Raw genomic sequence first — 16,639 nt, forward strand, 5'->3', positions numbered from 1 at the left:
GTTTGTCACCAGGGTCTTACAGACACAGCTTGGCACGTGCCATTCTCTGCCCCCAGGAAGAACATGTGTGTCTGATGAGTGCAGCATCTACCTTGGATCAGGCTATTGCTGTTGCTCTTATGAAGACAATGTGTTTGGCAGCAGAGGCTGCAGGGCTGCACTGATGGTCATCCCAAAGGTAATCTACTGAGAGGAGAGAGAAAACAGCTTCTGCTTCTGGTAGGAGCTACTGTCAGTCTTTCTGACAAATGCACACACAGTGTTAGCTCAACAATTGAATACAATACATGTGTTTTGTGGAGTTTTTTGGGCAGGCATATTTTCCATAGATCACCTGTTTCATCACTTGCATTTTAGTTGTCATGGGTGCACATGACTGAACAATGCACGTGGAAGTGCTCTTTAAACTCTGGTCTTTGACTGCTCAGAGGGTATAGCAGAAAGGAGCCCAGCAGCCCAGCAGATACTGTTCACTACTAAAAGTTCCACCTTTGGTGTCAAAATATTTTCATTATAATCTTCCCTGTGAGATACAGATTTTTCATCATCACAGAAATGCCCTCCCACTGCAGTGGGAACATCCACGTTGATGTGACATCACATCATCAGTGACAATAAGCAGCTGATGAAATTGAATTGCATCAGACACCTAAGCAGAAGCTGTGGGGTCAGTATTTTTCCTTTGTCTTCAGCCAGTCTTTGTGTGCAGCAGTAGCAGCTGTCTCAGTGCTTGAGTAGGCATGTGGGGAACATACAATGCAGATTTGGTAGCTGTGCTTGACCTGAGCATTACTTGCTACTTCTTTGTTGTTGAATGTTTGTTCTGCAGCAGCAATCAAAGGGCATGACCAGGTTAGGACCCATTGTACCAGGCACTGTGCAAACACCCCTCTGCAAGTCCTGTCCCTTAGAGGTTCTCCATGTGGAGATTTCAATGAGCTTATTTTTTCCTTTAGCTGTCTCACAGCAAGTCAACTCATTTGCTTAAGGCAGGCTCTCGCTTTTTTAAGAAATGGAATATAACCTGCAAAAATTGGTCTCAAAGAGGCAATTTTCATGAAATATTATGGAATACTGTAAATTTGTTTGCCTGCTAAGTCTGTCATGTCATAATCTCAGCTTGCCTTCATGAATAACTGAACCCAGTTGCTCTTTTAAAAAGCTGGGTACTTGATGTGATATTTTTTTGTCAGACCTGAAATCAGTTCTATAGTCAATGCAGACACAGGTGCATTTCTCTTCCCTCCATCCTGAATTTCAATCACTTCAGGAGGTGAAATGAAAAAAATCCATGGAGTAGTGTGCAGCGACATTAAATGACTGCTGAGCCACAACCAGCAAACCTGTTGAAGAAATTGAGCTTCCCCCAAATGAGTGGGTGTCCTGACTGGACTTATTGCTTTTTATTTATATAAAGGTGATAGAATTTTTTTTTCTTTTTAGGCTGGCCACCAGAAAAATGCTTTAGGTACAGGAATTTCTTTAAGAAGCAAAGACTGATGACTTTGCAGGGCTTGCCTGCACCGGTCAACTGGTGAATCCACCTCCCCATAATACTCACTGTCATAAATCTACAATGTCCCAGCCTTAAACTGATAGAAGAGAATCATTATCCTGGGATACACAGTCTCACTGAATTCATATTGCTTCCTGAATATATCAAATTGCAGTGTTTGGAAAATTTTGAAGTGCTAAGCCATTTATGGACAAAAGTTGTTAGAAAGAAGGTTGAATTATGGAAAACCATTGTAAATAATGAGCTGAAGGAAGGGGAGCCTAATAACAGTCCTTTCTGGAATACAATAAAATATTTGAAACTCAGCTGAAAGTCTGTGACTATGGTAGTTCCCACAAGAACCGTGGACTGTGGTTGTGGCATAGTCTGTGTTTTCATCATCATTCCCTGTTTTCAGCATTTATATTTCAGCTGTAAAACACCCATCACAAATTAGGTGAGTCCACATATGGCTTATACCCACAAAAGGCAAGAAATTCAGACTTAGGGCTGGAACTCCCTGTCCTGCCCCCCTGCCAGGCTACCAGTGCCCTGTGTCATGCTGCCAGCTGGGAGAAGTGGTAGCCTGTGGACCATCTCTTCCACCCAGCTCTTCACAGTAACACCGCTGCCTAATAGGAGCTATTTCTGAATATATGATTCCACCCCTTCCACCCCAAGGTATAATGCTGTGCATTAATAGAAGTTTGGCTCACGCCTCTGATGTTGTGATAAACATTAGTGGTCATTTTCCCTGAAAGCTTGGCATCAAATGTAGGACCTTATTCAAATATGAACTGTATTTACTTTCTGAAAGGCATATGGATTTCTAAATGAATCAATTTGTTCATGCCAAGAATGACCAGAAGATAAACTTTTTTGAAAAAGTATTTCAAATATTGCTCATTTCGGTTGTGCAGTAGTCAGAAACATTCCTCTTTGGAAAGGTTTTTTCAGGCCTATTTATTTTGCACCAATAATTTTGTATCCAGATTTTCCTAAACTTAGTTTAGGAGCAAAAATTGGCAAGTCTAAACAAAACCCCACTGATTTTTTGGGAAGCAGCTGCTTCACTAGTCAGAGGTGTGGCCAGTTTACTTTAGAAGACCTCCTTCTCATACTGGCCCAAGGTGACTTTCCCAAAGACCAGTGACAGCTTGTGGCTCAGACTGCCTACATTGTAGGAGGCCAATTTCATTTCTACATTCTTCTTTGGACACATGAGGGTAAAAATCACATGGGCTGGCAAAGGCCTTCTGCCCTGTTCCCTTGAATTTGAAGGAGGCTTGCAATAGAAAGTACAGCTCGCTACTTTGTTCTTTACTTCTCATCACCCCAAAGCTTTGTGGGCAGAATCCATCTTCAGTTTCTAAAGCTCTTGCAGGATGCTGAGAGGAAGAGCTTGGAATGAGTGTGGTCAGTAAAGGGCCACCACTCAGCTGGCCTTGACCTGTGCATTAGCTGTGGTGTACACCTAATTTGTTGGATGTGAACCAGGGGAAAAATGACTTATGAAATCCTTTTTCTTTAGATCTGGGTTATGCCAATTTTCCTCTTACAAAGATGAGCTGGATGTTGATGGAGCTGTAGGAAGAAACCATGTGTTACTTGAGGGGAATCCAAGATATATGGGATTTCCTTCACTGCTTCTAATGGGACCTTGGTTTTCAGGGAGGCCTGCCTGGGCTCTTTTCTTATACTGAATGTACAAGAGGCTCCAGTCCCATTTGTGGCCCACACAGCACTCCAGCACTACCCCCATGCCAGGTCGTGTTTCTCTCAGGCTGTTCTGATTCTGGATATAGTGACCAGAGCAATTCACAGACACCTTGTCCCATCTTTGCACCCAGTTAAGGACTTGAAATAAAAAAGAACACCCTCTAGTGTGCAGGGAAGTGGTGCTCTAGAGAGCAAGGGAAGTGGTGGTGGGCTGCTGTAAGGCAGAGCTGAGGGTGTCAGACACCATGGGGGGCACCCCTGGTTATGGCTGAGCCATGTCAGGGGTGAGTATGTCCACAACTCAATCAGGAAAGCACTTTTTGGCTCTGGGACAAAACCTCAGAAGGCAGATGGGGACAGAAAATGGCTTAGGTTAGCATTGAAATGAAAATGAATAGAAGGGATAGAAGATGCAGAAAAATTGGTACTGAAACGGGATTTAATGATAATTAAACAATTCATTTTGTCTGTCTTAGCTTCATTCAGGACATTTTATTCCATCTGAAACAGAACATATAATTTTATTACAATTAATTTTATTATTTTAAAATATGCTTTTAATTCTATTTTTTAAAAAAACAAAGTCATTGTAGAAATTAAAAAAAAGTGATTTACAAACTATAATTATGTTAATTTTTATGACATTTTGTAGTCTAAATATTTTTGTCAAGTTGTGGGCAAAATTTATTTTGAAATAGCAAATTTTTCTGACAGCAAGTGTATTTGTATGTGCGTGCACACATGTGGCAGTGAGAACATAAAGATTGGATAATGCCTTTTATTATTTTTGTTTCTGCTTTTAATTAAGTGATTTAAAAAGCAACTTAACTAAGGCCTATTCAGCTGCAGTTGAGTGACTTCTGTGCAAAACCAAGGCCTTTTCACTGGTTGTCTCGTGCTCAGAAGAAGGAAGCATGCACTAACAAAGCTTTCTGTAGAGAGACTTCCTCTGCTCATCACCAAAAACTGCAGAGTTAGCATATATAGCCTTTCCCACCTCCAAGGGGAAAAGTCCCAGGAGGACTGTGAGTGAAAACTCTCTGAAAAGTTCAGTCACTTCCAATTTACCTTGAAAGCCATAAAATACAATTCAGTTCATACATCTGGTGGCAAAGCTAGAGCAAGTGTATGTTCCTCATTAATCTCTTATGGTCTAAACTTCCTCCTTATTTAGTCCTCATATATTATTCCCATTTTCTTCCTCATTAGTCTCCAGTGGCTTTCGTTTTTGCAGCAGGATGCCTGCATGAAATACTTTTCTTCCTTCTCTGCTAAATCCAGGGGTTTTGACAGTGAAATTTAATTTTATGTGTCAAACTGATGTTTTCCCAATGTGTCTTTCATTCGTAAAGCTTTGGTTATCTATTTTTAAGGGAAAAACCCTCAAACAAACCTCAAAGAGGAAAAATATACTTCCAATAAATAATCTGTCACTGCTGCTGTAAGAGAAAGTTAATCCTCACAGTCATTATTATGTCTTCAGAATTTTTCTCTGACATTTATTAACTTCTCATGAAAGGCAGGGGGGATTTCTTTTCCCAGTGGACCCTTCCCAGCTTGCTTTACAGGCCTCTGAGTTTTGGCAATAATCCACAAAAGCATGTCTGCTGTCACAGAAACCACATCAGGATTTTTAGCTTCCCTAGTAAGTAATCACTGGGTCTGTGAAAGTGTTACCAAAGAAGTGGCAAAAATTTTGGCCCCCTCCCTCATGATGCTACAGACCTGCTGTGGACCAGGTTTTTTTCCCACTGATGACCCATGTGGTTTGGGGATTGTGCAGAAACCACACTAAACCCTGAAAGTACCTGGAATGACTGTTGGATAGCTCAGCTCCTCCCAGGAGCCACAGCCAGCTGTTGGGAATCTGCTGGAGTGCAGCAGGGTGGTGGGGAAGTAAAGCAGCAAAGGGCCTTTATAAAATCTGTTTCTACTCCTGGAGGTGCTCGGTGTGCAACTCTGAAACTGTCAGTCCATGTGATCCCCTTAGCAGAGAAAATCATAGAGTCAAATAGTCATGGAATGGCCTGTGTTGGAAAGATTATCTCATTACAACCCCCCTGCCACAGGTGGGGACATTTTTCACTTGACCAGGTAGCTCAATGCTCCATCCAACCTGGTCCTGAACACTTCCAGGGATGGGGCATACACAGCTTCTCTGGGCAACCTGTTCCAGTGCCTCACCACCCTCAGAATAAAGAATTTCTTTCCAATATATTCTAAACCCACCCTTAGTTTGAAGCTATTCCCCCTTGTCCTATCACTACATGCCTTTGAAAAATATTTATCTCCATCTTTCTTTCCGAACTCCTTTCAGGAACTGGAAGGCTGCAATTAGGTCACTCTAAAGCCTTCTCTTCTCCAGATGAATAACCCCCATTCTCTCAGCCTTTCCTCATAGGAGAAGTGCCCTCTAATCACCTTGGTGGCCCTCCACTGAGCCTTCTCCAGCAAGTCAATGTTCTTCCTGTGCTGGGAACCCCAGAGGCTCCAAGTGGGATCTCACCAGAGCAGGGCAGAGTGGAAGGAGGGACAGAATATCCTCCCTCACCCTGCTGCCCATGCTGTTTTTGATGCAGCCCAGGATAAAATTGGCTTTCTGGGCTGTAAGTGCACATTGCTGGCTCATGCCCAGCTTCTCATCCACCAGCTCTCCCAAGTCTTTCTTGGCAGGGCTGCTCTTGATCTGTCCATTCTCCAGCTTGTATTGATACTGGGGATTGCCCTGACCCAGGTGCTGCACCTTGCACTTGTTGAAGCACATGAGATTCTTGTGGGGTGGGAAGAGCCAGCAAGGATGTTCTGCAACGTCCCCTTGGCCAAAGACAGGATCAGCTGTCCTTAAACCCTTCCTTACTGTGCACTCACAGCCAGAGCAAACAAATATCTAACATATTTCCTTGTAGCAAAGGATTCCTTCAAGCTGGATGGTATACAATTGGTTCATGTTAGCTCCTTTGCCCTTAGAATCCCCTGCCTTCCCTGGCTGGCAGTTGTAAGCAAATGTCACCCACTGCCTTGCCAGGACTTGGCAGGAGATTGCGCTGGCTTTGGCTGAGATAGAGTTAATTTTCTTCAGAGTAGCCAACATAGGCTATGTTTTGGGCTTGACCTGAAAACAGTATTGATAACTCAGGGATGTTTTTGTTATTGCTGAGCACTGCTTGCACAGAAAGGCCTTTTCTGCTTCTCACCCCACACCATCAGAGAGGATGCTGGGGGTACACAAGAAGTTTGGGTGGCAACACAGCCAGGACAGCTGACCTCAACTGACCAAGGAACATTCATATGGAGTCATGGTCATCATATAAAGCTGGGGAAAGAAGGAAGGGGGGAAATGTTCAGAATGACAACTTTAGTCTGCCCAAGTCCCTGTTTTCTGTGATGCAGCCCTGCTTTCCTTGGGATGGCTGAACACCTACCTTCCAATGGGAATGAATTCCTGGGTTTGTTTTTCTTACATGCATGTTTTTTGCTTTCCCTATTAAAATATTTTCATCTCAACTCATGAGTTTTCTCATTTTTACCCTTTGGATTTTCTCCCTAATCCAGCTAAGGAAAATAAGCGAGCAGCTATGTGGGGCTGAGTTGCTGACCAGGGTTAAACCATGACAGAGATCCACCATGTCCCAAAGCTCTCAGATAATTAGCATTTCATACCTCAAGTGTTTCCTGCTGGCCCTGCCATGTGGCTCTCGGTCACAGCGGTGTCCCCAGTGCGGCTGTGGCAGTCACTGCCTGGCTGCCGTGGGAGAACGAGCACCTCTGCAGGGCTGCAGCACCTACCACCCTGAGCTCACTCTTCTCCAGGAGAAGACAAAGAGATGATGTAAAATCTAAAAGGAGACGACTGAGTGAGAGAGATGAGTTCTGGGGAAGACTGCAGGTGTGTGACTTGGACCGATAGCACCAAGGTGACTCCTTCTCTGGGTTTTTGCTCTTTTGAGCTATGCCAGTTTGAGAATTGGCATATCAGAGGTTAATCCTGCTGAACTGCTTCATGCATACAGTTATTGGAGATGGATACAGAGGATTTTCTGCCTGCATCATATCCTGCAATTGAGATTGCTTTGCAATGTGCTCTACATCGCTTCCCATGTATAACTCTTCTTTAAAGAGCAACTCCTTAGATACATTCTGGATCTAATCCATTAGCTCCTCCAAAATGGTGCAATAAATTCCCATTCCCCCTCTCCTTTCCAATTATTTGCACTTTTAGTTGTTTTTCTGCCTGAAATAATTTTTTATTGTTTTCCAGCAATAGCTGAATAAGTTCTTTGTCGTGTCATGCATAGCGTGTCCTAATGGTTTTGGTGTGCCTGGCAGCTAAATGTTCTTCTCCCATTTATGTTGGGTGGCAACTGTTACCCCAAACAGAATTTGAGGGGTTTTTTTTGTTTGTTTGTTTTTTCCTTCCCCTGTTCTGCAGTGTTGTTCCGTGCTTAGGGGTTCTCTTGCATAAAAAAGATGGTGATGAAAAAAATTATTACTAGCTCATGAACAACAAAGTCCACTGCAGAGTGGGTGCAGTTTATGAGGAGTTGCAGACGCTCATCTGTGACATGCTTTTCACATTGATTTTTAATTTCCAGCTATATTGGCAGCCCCAGACACACAATGGATTTTGTTTGCCTTCTCCTTAGATGCTTGAGTGGAGCTTGGAAACATTTCTTGGAACAGAATTAGTTCATTTCTGATATGCGAAGTGCACATTTGACCTGTCGTTCCACACACAGACTCTGACCCCAAGAACCAAATAACCAACTGCCTATTGAAAGATAACAGGTCTGTAGGGTCCCATGACCTCACAGAACAGGACTAAAGGATGGAAACAGTTGGAAGGACATCTCAGTCTCATAAAATCTCTATTCTAGATCTGGGTATTTTCTGCAGATGATGCCCTGTCTTTAGCAGGGAGAGTAGAAGACAGGATGAAAGAATAGACAGGTTTTTATTGATACAAATCTAATTCTGAGAGTGTGTTTTGCTCACATGGCATCTGTAGTCTTGTTCCTTTTTAAAAAAGGCTTGAGGGAGACTGTTTCCAGTGTCCCCATTTCTTTTGCATGGTTAATGGGTGACAGTGCAGATTTTACCTGAACCAGCCCTGTTCCCAGTCACTCTTCTCCTGTTTACCTCTGGGATCAGATTACCTTCTTGCTACTTTTAACTCCTCAGAGATTTGTTCTCATCTTTAGACCTTGGCTGCAAACAGTGCAGGTTATACATAAATTGTAATGAGAACCACAGAAGCTCAGGTTAATACAAATGCAAAATTCAATAGGTCATGAGACACCAAAAACCTTCACAAAAAACCTTTGAGAGTTGCCCACTTGTCTGGAGTTTCTACCAATAAAGAATGTCTTAAATCCTCTATTCCTTTTCAAGCTGACTACACAGTAAAAACTATTAACACTTTGCTGTACTTCACATCAGGGAGCTGGAGAGCCAGGCTTTGTCACATCTGGAACTTCGTGTGCTGTCCAGCAAATTCTTTTCTTCACAGTGAAAACTGAGATGAAAATTTCCTTTAGACAGCTGAGTGTACTGGAGAGTATGATATAATCCTGAGGTCTTTGTGGAAAACTGATAATGGCAGCAGGTGGTATTACATAGGAAAATGTGAAAAACTGAGCATCACTAAAATCTGTAAATAAAAGTAGTGAGAAATCTGAAAGATAATAAACACAAAACTGATTGCAGTTGCAGAAAAGTTGCAGAGGGGCCTGTATTTGATTCTGTGAATTGAATCGTGCATGGTTATAGGATTGCCTAGAAATAACAAGAGTAGTATGTTGATGATAAAATATAATATCACTAAAAGCAATCTCCAATTTTCATAAAAGCAAGAGAAATTAATAATAAGAAAAGAAAATATGACCAGTGATTTGCCATTGGTTTGAATGAGACCTAGAGCAGTTTCTTGTCCTGTAATTGAAGCAATTAAAAACAATTGTGTTAACAGCACACTGATCTCAGCTTCTGCTTCCTCACCACCAGTGATGGGTGTCAAGCATTCCAAGGCAGAGATACTTTCAGTAATCCTGGTAATCTCAGCTCCTCCAAGATGGCCACAGTTTCTTTTGAGATTAAAAAAAACCAAACAAGACATCTGTGAGCAGCCCTGCATTCCAGATCTCAGTGTGTTTGGTGCACAATTGTTTCTCTTTAGTTGTCACAATAGCTTTGTGTTCCTCTAGCCCCCTGAGAAAAATGAATATAATTCCTACACTCTTGCTAACCAGGAGTTTGAAAAATCCTCAGGATTTGACCATTTCACCCAAAAACCTACTGAACTCAATTGATTTTGACTGTTGGTTACTCTGGGTAGGATTCCTGGTTGAACTTCTGCTCTTACAGTGCTCATGCAATATAAAGAACGTACTCCCTTACGTAAGATCAGAACATCTGGCATTTCTTCTGAGACTGCAGGGAAATAAAATCAAGGTACCACGTGATTCTGTGGACCTTCTCCTGAGGATTTATTCAGTGAGATACTGACCATCACCTGCCTCATGGATGGGCATGAGAGCATTTGGACTAACTTGCCATCTCAAAATCTGGATCTTTATCTAGGGCTTATCTAAATATCCGAATCTTAACCACGTCAAAAAAAGCTCTGTGTTATTTCTCTTTCCTTGAGATCTCAATGAACTTAAAATCCTGCTATGAAGAAAGGAAAAAAATGCAATCAGATTTTATATGTTTCCTTAGGCTAGTGTCTTTAAACAGTAGCATTTCTAGGCTGAATTTTCCAGCCATGTGCTCCACTGCAGTACCTTAAGTTCCACATTCTGAGAAACTGAAATAAAAAGCTGAAGATTGCTCATATAGACATTGTTTCTACCCGTTAAGTCACTGATTTTTCCACATTAATGACAGGATAAAAGATATCGGGCTTCAATTCAGATTATGACAGTATTTAATATCTTTTCCATATACAACTTCCAACTAGGAGAAGACTTTCTCCCTTGATTTCATGGGAATTTTGTGAATTCCAGTATGTATATTTTTCCAGCTGTAGTATTTTATTTGAAATTGGAAATTGCCAATTGAAATATCACCTTTCCCATGGAAAAGTTGCTCATACGAAATCTTAGCAACATAAATTTATTTGAATTACTCAGGTTAGATGGTCTCTATGCATAAAGCAGTGTCCTGAAATCTGAAATCATTCTCCATAGGAGTGAACACCTGGATCTTGGCTTGTTTCCCCATAGAGAAATCCACCACTACAAAATTGAAGGACCGAGAGGAGTGTGTTACATCTTCAGTCTAAGGTCACTTGAGGTAAACCTTTCCTTTGTAAATCTATCTTCTGACAAAAAAACAGCTCTGTTGAAGCATCCACCTGGTTTTCTTGGGAAGGACTGAATAAAAGCAGCTACTGCTGTATTCATGGGCTTGACTTTTTACTCTCAGTCTGGAAATTGCATCTGGGGGAAGCAGCTGACCAGGGAAAATCATGGCCTATATGATAACACTATATACTATATAAACTATAGTCACTACCTTTCCTATTTAAGAAAAAGTTTGTTATTACCTACAAAAAATAATCTAGCATTTTCCTACTCCAGTCAATCTGTAAATGTGAGATTCTGGATATATTCTGGCCTTTCCTGTGCTTCTGTCATGGGGTTGTCTCCTTCTCCAGCTCCTCTTGTCCCACAGAAGTAGCTCAGCCTTGCCTTCTCTTGTTTCCTGGAGCCTCTGGCTGGGCTGTCAAAGAAGTGATGCTTCTTCCCACTTGCCAGGCTGTCTGGTCCAGCCTTGGCTCCCTGCAGCTTTGAGGTCTGTCAGGTTTCAGGGGTTAGTTGGTGCAGCCTACTGTTACATGGGGTATTGTCCCTAGCAGCAGGAGTCTCAGACCAAAAGCAGTTCAGCTTCTAAGTGCCTTGCTGCAGGGATCCAGTCTGTCACAAGCATGAAACTGTAGTGTGTGCACTGCACCACCACCGTGGGAACTGTACTTCTGCAAAAAAAGTGGCAGCCAGGCTGAGTGGAGCCATTTGTCTTCTCCTAAGATAAGCAGTGAAGGATGCAGTGCAGAGGTGATGCTGTATAAGACTTACTGCATGGTCTTAAGCACTGTTATGACCCTGGTAAATGTTAAAAGACAATTTGTGCAGTGAAGTTGAAGAACAATCTTGGTTTAACCAGAACTGCTCAGAGAGTTTGGTGACTGCTCAGGAGCAGTGCTGTTTTTCTTCATGTTCAGGCTGAGATATTTGGTTGTGTTCAGCACAGCAGATGCTCTCAGATGGACTCTGCCTTCATCTGAGAGTCAATAACTTCAAGAAATTGAGGGCTTTGAAGGTTGGGTGTCTTGACACTAAAATGCATTGCCAAAGAAGAATTCATTGAGAAACTCTAGTGACAAAGGTAGGAAAAGTAATGTCAGATTTACTGTTTTATGGCAGTTCCAGCACACAGTTTTGATCTATGACTTCTCCAGATGGCAAATATTTCTTGCTTATTCAGTGCAGCATGTCTGTGTATATGTTGCATATACATGTATGCATACATACATATCTATATATATATCCTTTAATTCAGCTTTAATTCTCACTGAACACATCTCTAATTGTTCAAGCTTCACATTTTGTAAGAAGGCACAGCACAGACTCTCCAAATATTCTTTTGCTTTTTCCTGCAATTCTGCTTATTGTGCATACAGAGCAGAGAAATCTGTCAGAATTTTGTCACCACCATCTGTAGCTGCTGTATGCAACATTAAATTGAGTTAGTAATCTGCACCTGTCAGTTTTCATTCTGATTGCTACATGCACACACAAAATCCCTGAACAGACAGGTATAGATAAATCTCTGAAGACTGTACATCACCTGTCTTTCTCCCATTCTGTTTCATTGCAAAAGAGCTATTTACCATCTAAGTTAAAATGTCACCAGTTGCCCTCTGCAAGGATGATCGACTTTTCTTTCCCCTTCTCCTTGTGCCCACATATAAAAAAGAAATGAACACTTCATTTTGCCCATAAATCTGACTAGTCATATTTTGTTTAATAATCTTTGTGCTGTTGCTGGTCTCTGTTTAAATATTTTGGAATTTTACATGATCAGCAACTTGGACAAGATCTAATGGACTCTAAAAGGATTATATGAAATGCTAAGAATAAGATAATGTGCCATTTAAATAAACAAATACCATTTTAAGGGCCTTTTGCTATGACATAAAGCATCTTTGACTATTTTGGAAAGAAAAAGTAATCCCTAAATGTAAGACTTTAAAAACAGATAATATAAAACTCCAAAATAAACTCACCCCTCCTTTTGGAAACAGTATCTCTCTTTATTCAAGCTAGACAATTTCATAAGTCATCTTCATTTTTTGAAAAAGACATCCTAGAACGGCTGGCAAATCCAGTGATCCAATGGAAAGAATTTCTGGATGTTCAGCCAGTCTGATCCACATTTTGACATTTTATGCAAGGGAATAAAAACTGGTTTTCCCCCCATTACTACAGGCTGCTATTACAATAATTTCATGCAGATCTGGTTACATGCTCTCAGAAAAGTCATCAATGTATTGGAAGAAATGAAGAAGAAAAACCATTTCTGTTTATGTAAAACTTCTGGAGGCACATTGCAGGCTATTTGCTGTTTCATGGTGCAGCTTGCCATAGATCCAAGTTAGCAACACAGCAGTGTGCAGCACAACCCTCAGTGACGGCTGTTACTGCTAGCCTGGAAGGCCAAATAAGACCAGTTGTACCTACCTGGTCCCTAGAAGATCAGAGAAGTACATCCCCACACTAGACAGCTCAGGGAATGGCAGATGTGTTGAATGGTCTAACTAAAAAGTAGAAAGATACCACATGCCTTCCTAGAGACATTTCAGAAACTCCTTTTTTTAGGTGAGATTTTAAGAGGTGTGTTGGGTGCGAGACGTAGTGGGAAGTGGATTTCGTTCAAGCAGTGTTTCACTGTGTTCTCACCTCTGGAAATAGACACATTTTGGGCTTCTTTTTAGAAGACTTCCTATCAGCAAGACCTATGATTCAACATGTTAACCTGCAGTTTCTGGCACCATCGTGGTTAGTGACTCTCTTTCTGATGTCTTCTCTGCTAGTTTCTGACTTACCTTTCTGAAACATCTATGAGCTGGCTGCAGCATAGTGTGAAAAAATCCAATCATGCACTTTATAAACTACACAGTGTCTTGGGGAAAATAACCATATTCTCTTGACTTTTCCAACCTTTTGTATGAGTTGGTGGTAGCTGCCAGACTCAAGACAGACTCAGTCACAGCTTGGGTGTTGCATCCAGGCCACAAAAACCAGCTTGACCATTTTGGCAGACAAAGGTGATGAGGAGAAATAGATGAAGAAACCTAAGATATCCTTGATCCCAACCCCTGGCTCCTTCTGGTAGCTGTTGAAAAATCCATGATGCTGAGAACATTGGCAGGCTGGATGCCTTGGATGTGCTATCCCTCAGTCCCATGGTCATGGTCCAATGAGTGTAGTGGATGGATGCAAACCTTTGCATGTTCAATCTCTGCTAAACTGTGTGGTCTTTCTGCTCTGTGCCTGCAGCTTTCTCCTCCTCAAGACTGAAATGCTGACTTTCCGCTTCTGTCTTATTTTCCACTTGGCATCCTAAAACTCTAGTTAAAGATCTTTCCTCCAGGTCATGCACTTTGGATTATATTTTAGAAAAATATTACAGATTTGGCCAACCCCAAATCTCAATGGGTCCTGTCTTACTACTAAGCATAGTTCTTGCTCCAGCACTCCAGCCAAGGTCTCAGCTTTTAAGTCAGTCTACCAGACTGCAGCCACTCCATGGGTATGTTATCCTTCCTCCCCCTACACTGCTTGTATCAGCCCCTGGCAGGCTCCTCTGGAAGGCTGCAGGTGTATCTATGCTGGGGGAGAGAAGCTGTGCCTGCCTGCCCAAACTCTGGGAGAAGAGGCCCAGGAGAGATGGACATTGTGAGAGTGGCCATGTGGTCATGTTGTAGGGTACAGCTGAACAGCTCCAGGAGCTGTGCTCTGCACTCCCATCTGCAGCTTGTATGTGCAGACACCACTCTGCATTGTGTTGATTTGTAATAACAACGAACATTTAAAAAAGTGTCTTTTTTTTATTATTTTTTAGTGCATCTGGTGCAATTCCCAGCTGAGTAATGGGCTCACTGAGCATGGTAAAAAAATACCACCCTCTTAGGGTGCCAGAACAGCCAGTGCCTGTCAGTTACTGCTGCTCACTAGGTTGGCATGCTTAAAAATAGAAATGACAGTCATGTCATACTTGCATGCAGTGGCCTTGGATTTCCTCCACCAGCCCACAGATTCAGGAAGTTCTTAGGTTATGGTAATATAATTATTCTAATATTGATTTTATTTGGCATAGATATATTAGAAACACAAGTAGCTCCAATTTCTTCCTTAGTTAGAAGTCCATTTAGTCCATTTGTTGTCTGATCAACAAACATAAGTGAAAACTACAGTTTGATACGGACTTCAGTTAAAACTAAGGATCGAGACAATCTAGGAAATGCAAATTGTGTGAGGACCCTGGAAGCAGGACTGTGTATTCAGCCAAACTGAAATGAAAACAGAGCAGAAGTGAGGCTTAGCAAGTAAGTCAGTAGAGGGAGATGAGTAAAGGAAGATGTTTTAAAAGACTTGTGGAATACAAACAGTATAGTAGGGAAACAGCAGAACAGGGAACACCACAATAAATGAGACAAATCTGTATGTCTGTGGATGTGTCAAACAGGGAAAACATCATTGGTCTTTTACTTACAGGAAATAGCAACTTGCTACAGTAGAAGGGTTGAATGAAATTGAAAAGGCAGGACATAATAAAAACAGATTTCTTGTTCCAGCCCATTCAAATTCAGGTATGGTCCACTGGCTTTTGTTAAAAGTTCCAGTTTTTTATAAAGAAACACAAGAAGATGTACTTCTCCAGCAGTAGTTCCTTCCTTGAAGAGTGAGATGCTTAGTCAGAGCACAAGTGTTTTTGTTCCTCTTGGCCTCCATAGACATTGATGGGATGGTGCCATCAGTGAGTCAGAAAGCTCAATGATACATTTGGAGTTAATGTCTGTGTTCTTCAATGTTTATAATATATTGGCTCAATTTTTTAAAAAAAGTTTCTTACACTTTCTGTAGTCTCTGCGGTGTGACTAAGATAACTAAATATATTGAAAGGGAGTTTGTACATCTATGTTGGGATGTGTTGCAATATCCTGAAAAAGTCCCCTTCTTCTGCAGGGCACAGCCTGCCTCATGAGCCCACAGAAGAACACTGCTCAGAAGAGATGATTGCCTAAGGGTAGGACAGGGCCTGTGCCAAAGAGGAAGAAGCTGGTCCAGAGAGCTCTTGCATGGTGCCCTGTGGCTGGGGCTGGTCCCACAGCAGCAGACAGCAGTGGGAAAGCAAGCTGGAGTGCAGGATCCTGAGAACATGGCCAGCGAATCCTGCCCAGGGGACCAACAGCAGACCCTCCACAGCCAAACCCAACAGACCCTGGGACTGCAGATTGTCTTGACAACAGATGGATATACATGTTTGCTCTCAGTCTGAAGTCTGGTCACAGTCCTTGTCAAATCCCCAAAAATGCTGCCTTCTGCCAGCAAGCATTACTACTGTTTTATCTGGATGGAACCAAGAGTATCAGACTTTCATCCAGACACTGGGGGCCACTCTGGATTTACACTGGAATAACACCAATGTTACTGAGGTCAGAGTCTGGCAGTGGGTGAACAGAAACAGAAATAGCTCCATATCATGCAAAGGAGACAAAGAAATTTGTCATGAAATGGGATGTGACAGAAAATCTAAGTAGGTTCATGAGAATAGACAGACTCAAAATATATTTTGTCTTTTTTTAAAAGACATTCATGACCTATATAATTTAATACATAAAATATGTATTTATTTGTGTTCATAATTTGAGCTTTTATATACAATGAAAAGACATAGCCCAAGCCTTCCAGATTAAAAACCTGCATAAATCAAACATGCACACAAGATGTTTTTGGAAAAATGTTTCAACACCAATGTCTTTCTTCTACTTCCCTGAAGGTCTATGTAGTAAAAGGATGGTAGGGCCCAGCTAATAAAAAATATGTTTATCAGAGTAGAACCCATAGATTGAATATCTCAGGGCCTGTGTAATTCAAGTCAGGACAAGAAATACATTATTTATATTTCTGGGAGGGAAATGCAAATAAAACTACATGTTGGCAAGGATCTCTAATTTAACTCTAGGCCTTTCAGAGTAAGACATCTTCCCCCACCCCAAGCAGAAACTAGAAATGAAGGTAAAAATAGGGCTTAAAGTTTATTTTAAGAAAGAAAAATAACACAGAAGGATAAGTGAAATCTCTCAAATGCAGAAAGACAGTTTTTGAAATTAACCCAAAAATAAGAACAGATTAGATTGTATTA

This window comes from Parus major, chromosome 3, assembly GCF_001522545.3.
Source record: "Parus major isolate Abel chromosome 3, Parus_major1.1, whole genome shotgun sequence".
NCBI classification, from domain to species: Eukaryota; Metazoa; Chordata; class Aves; order Passeriformes; family Paridae; genus Parus; species Parus major.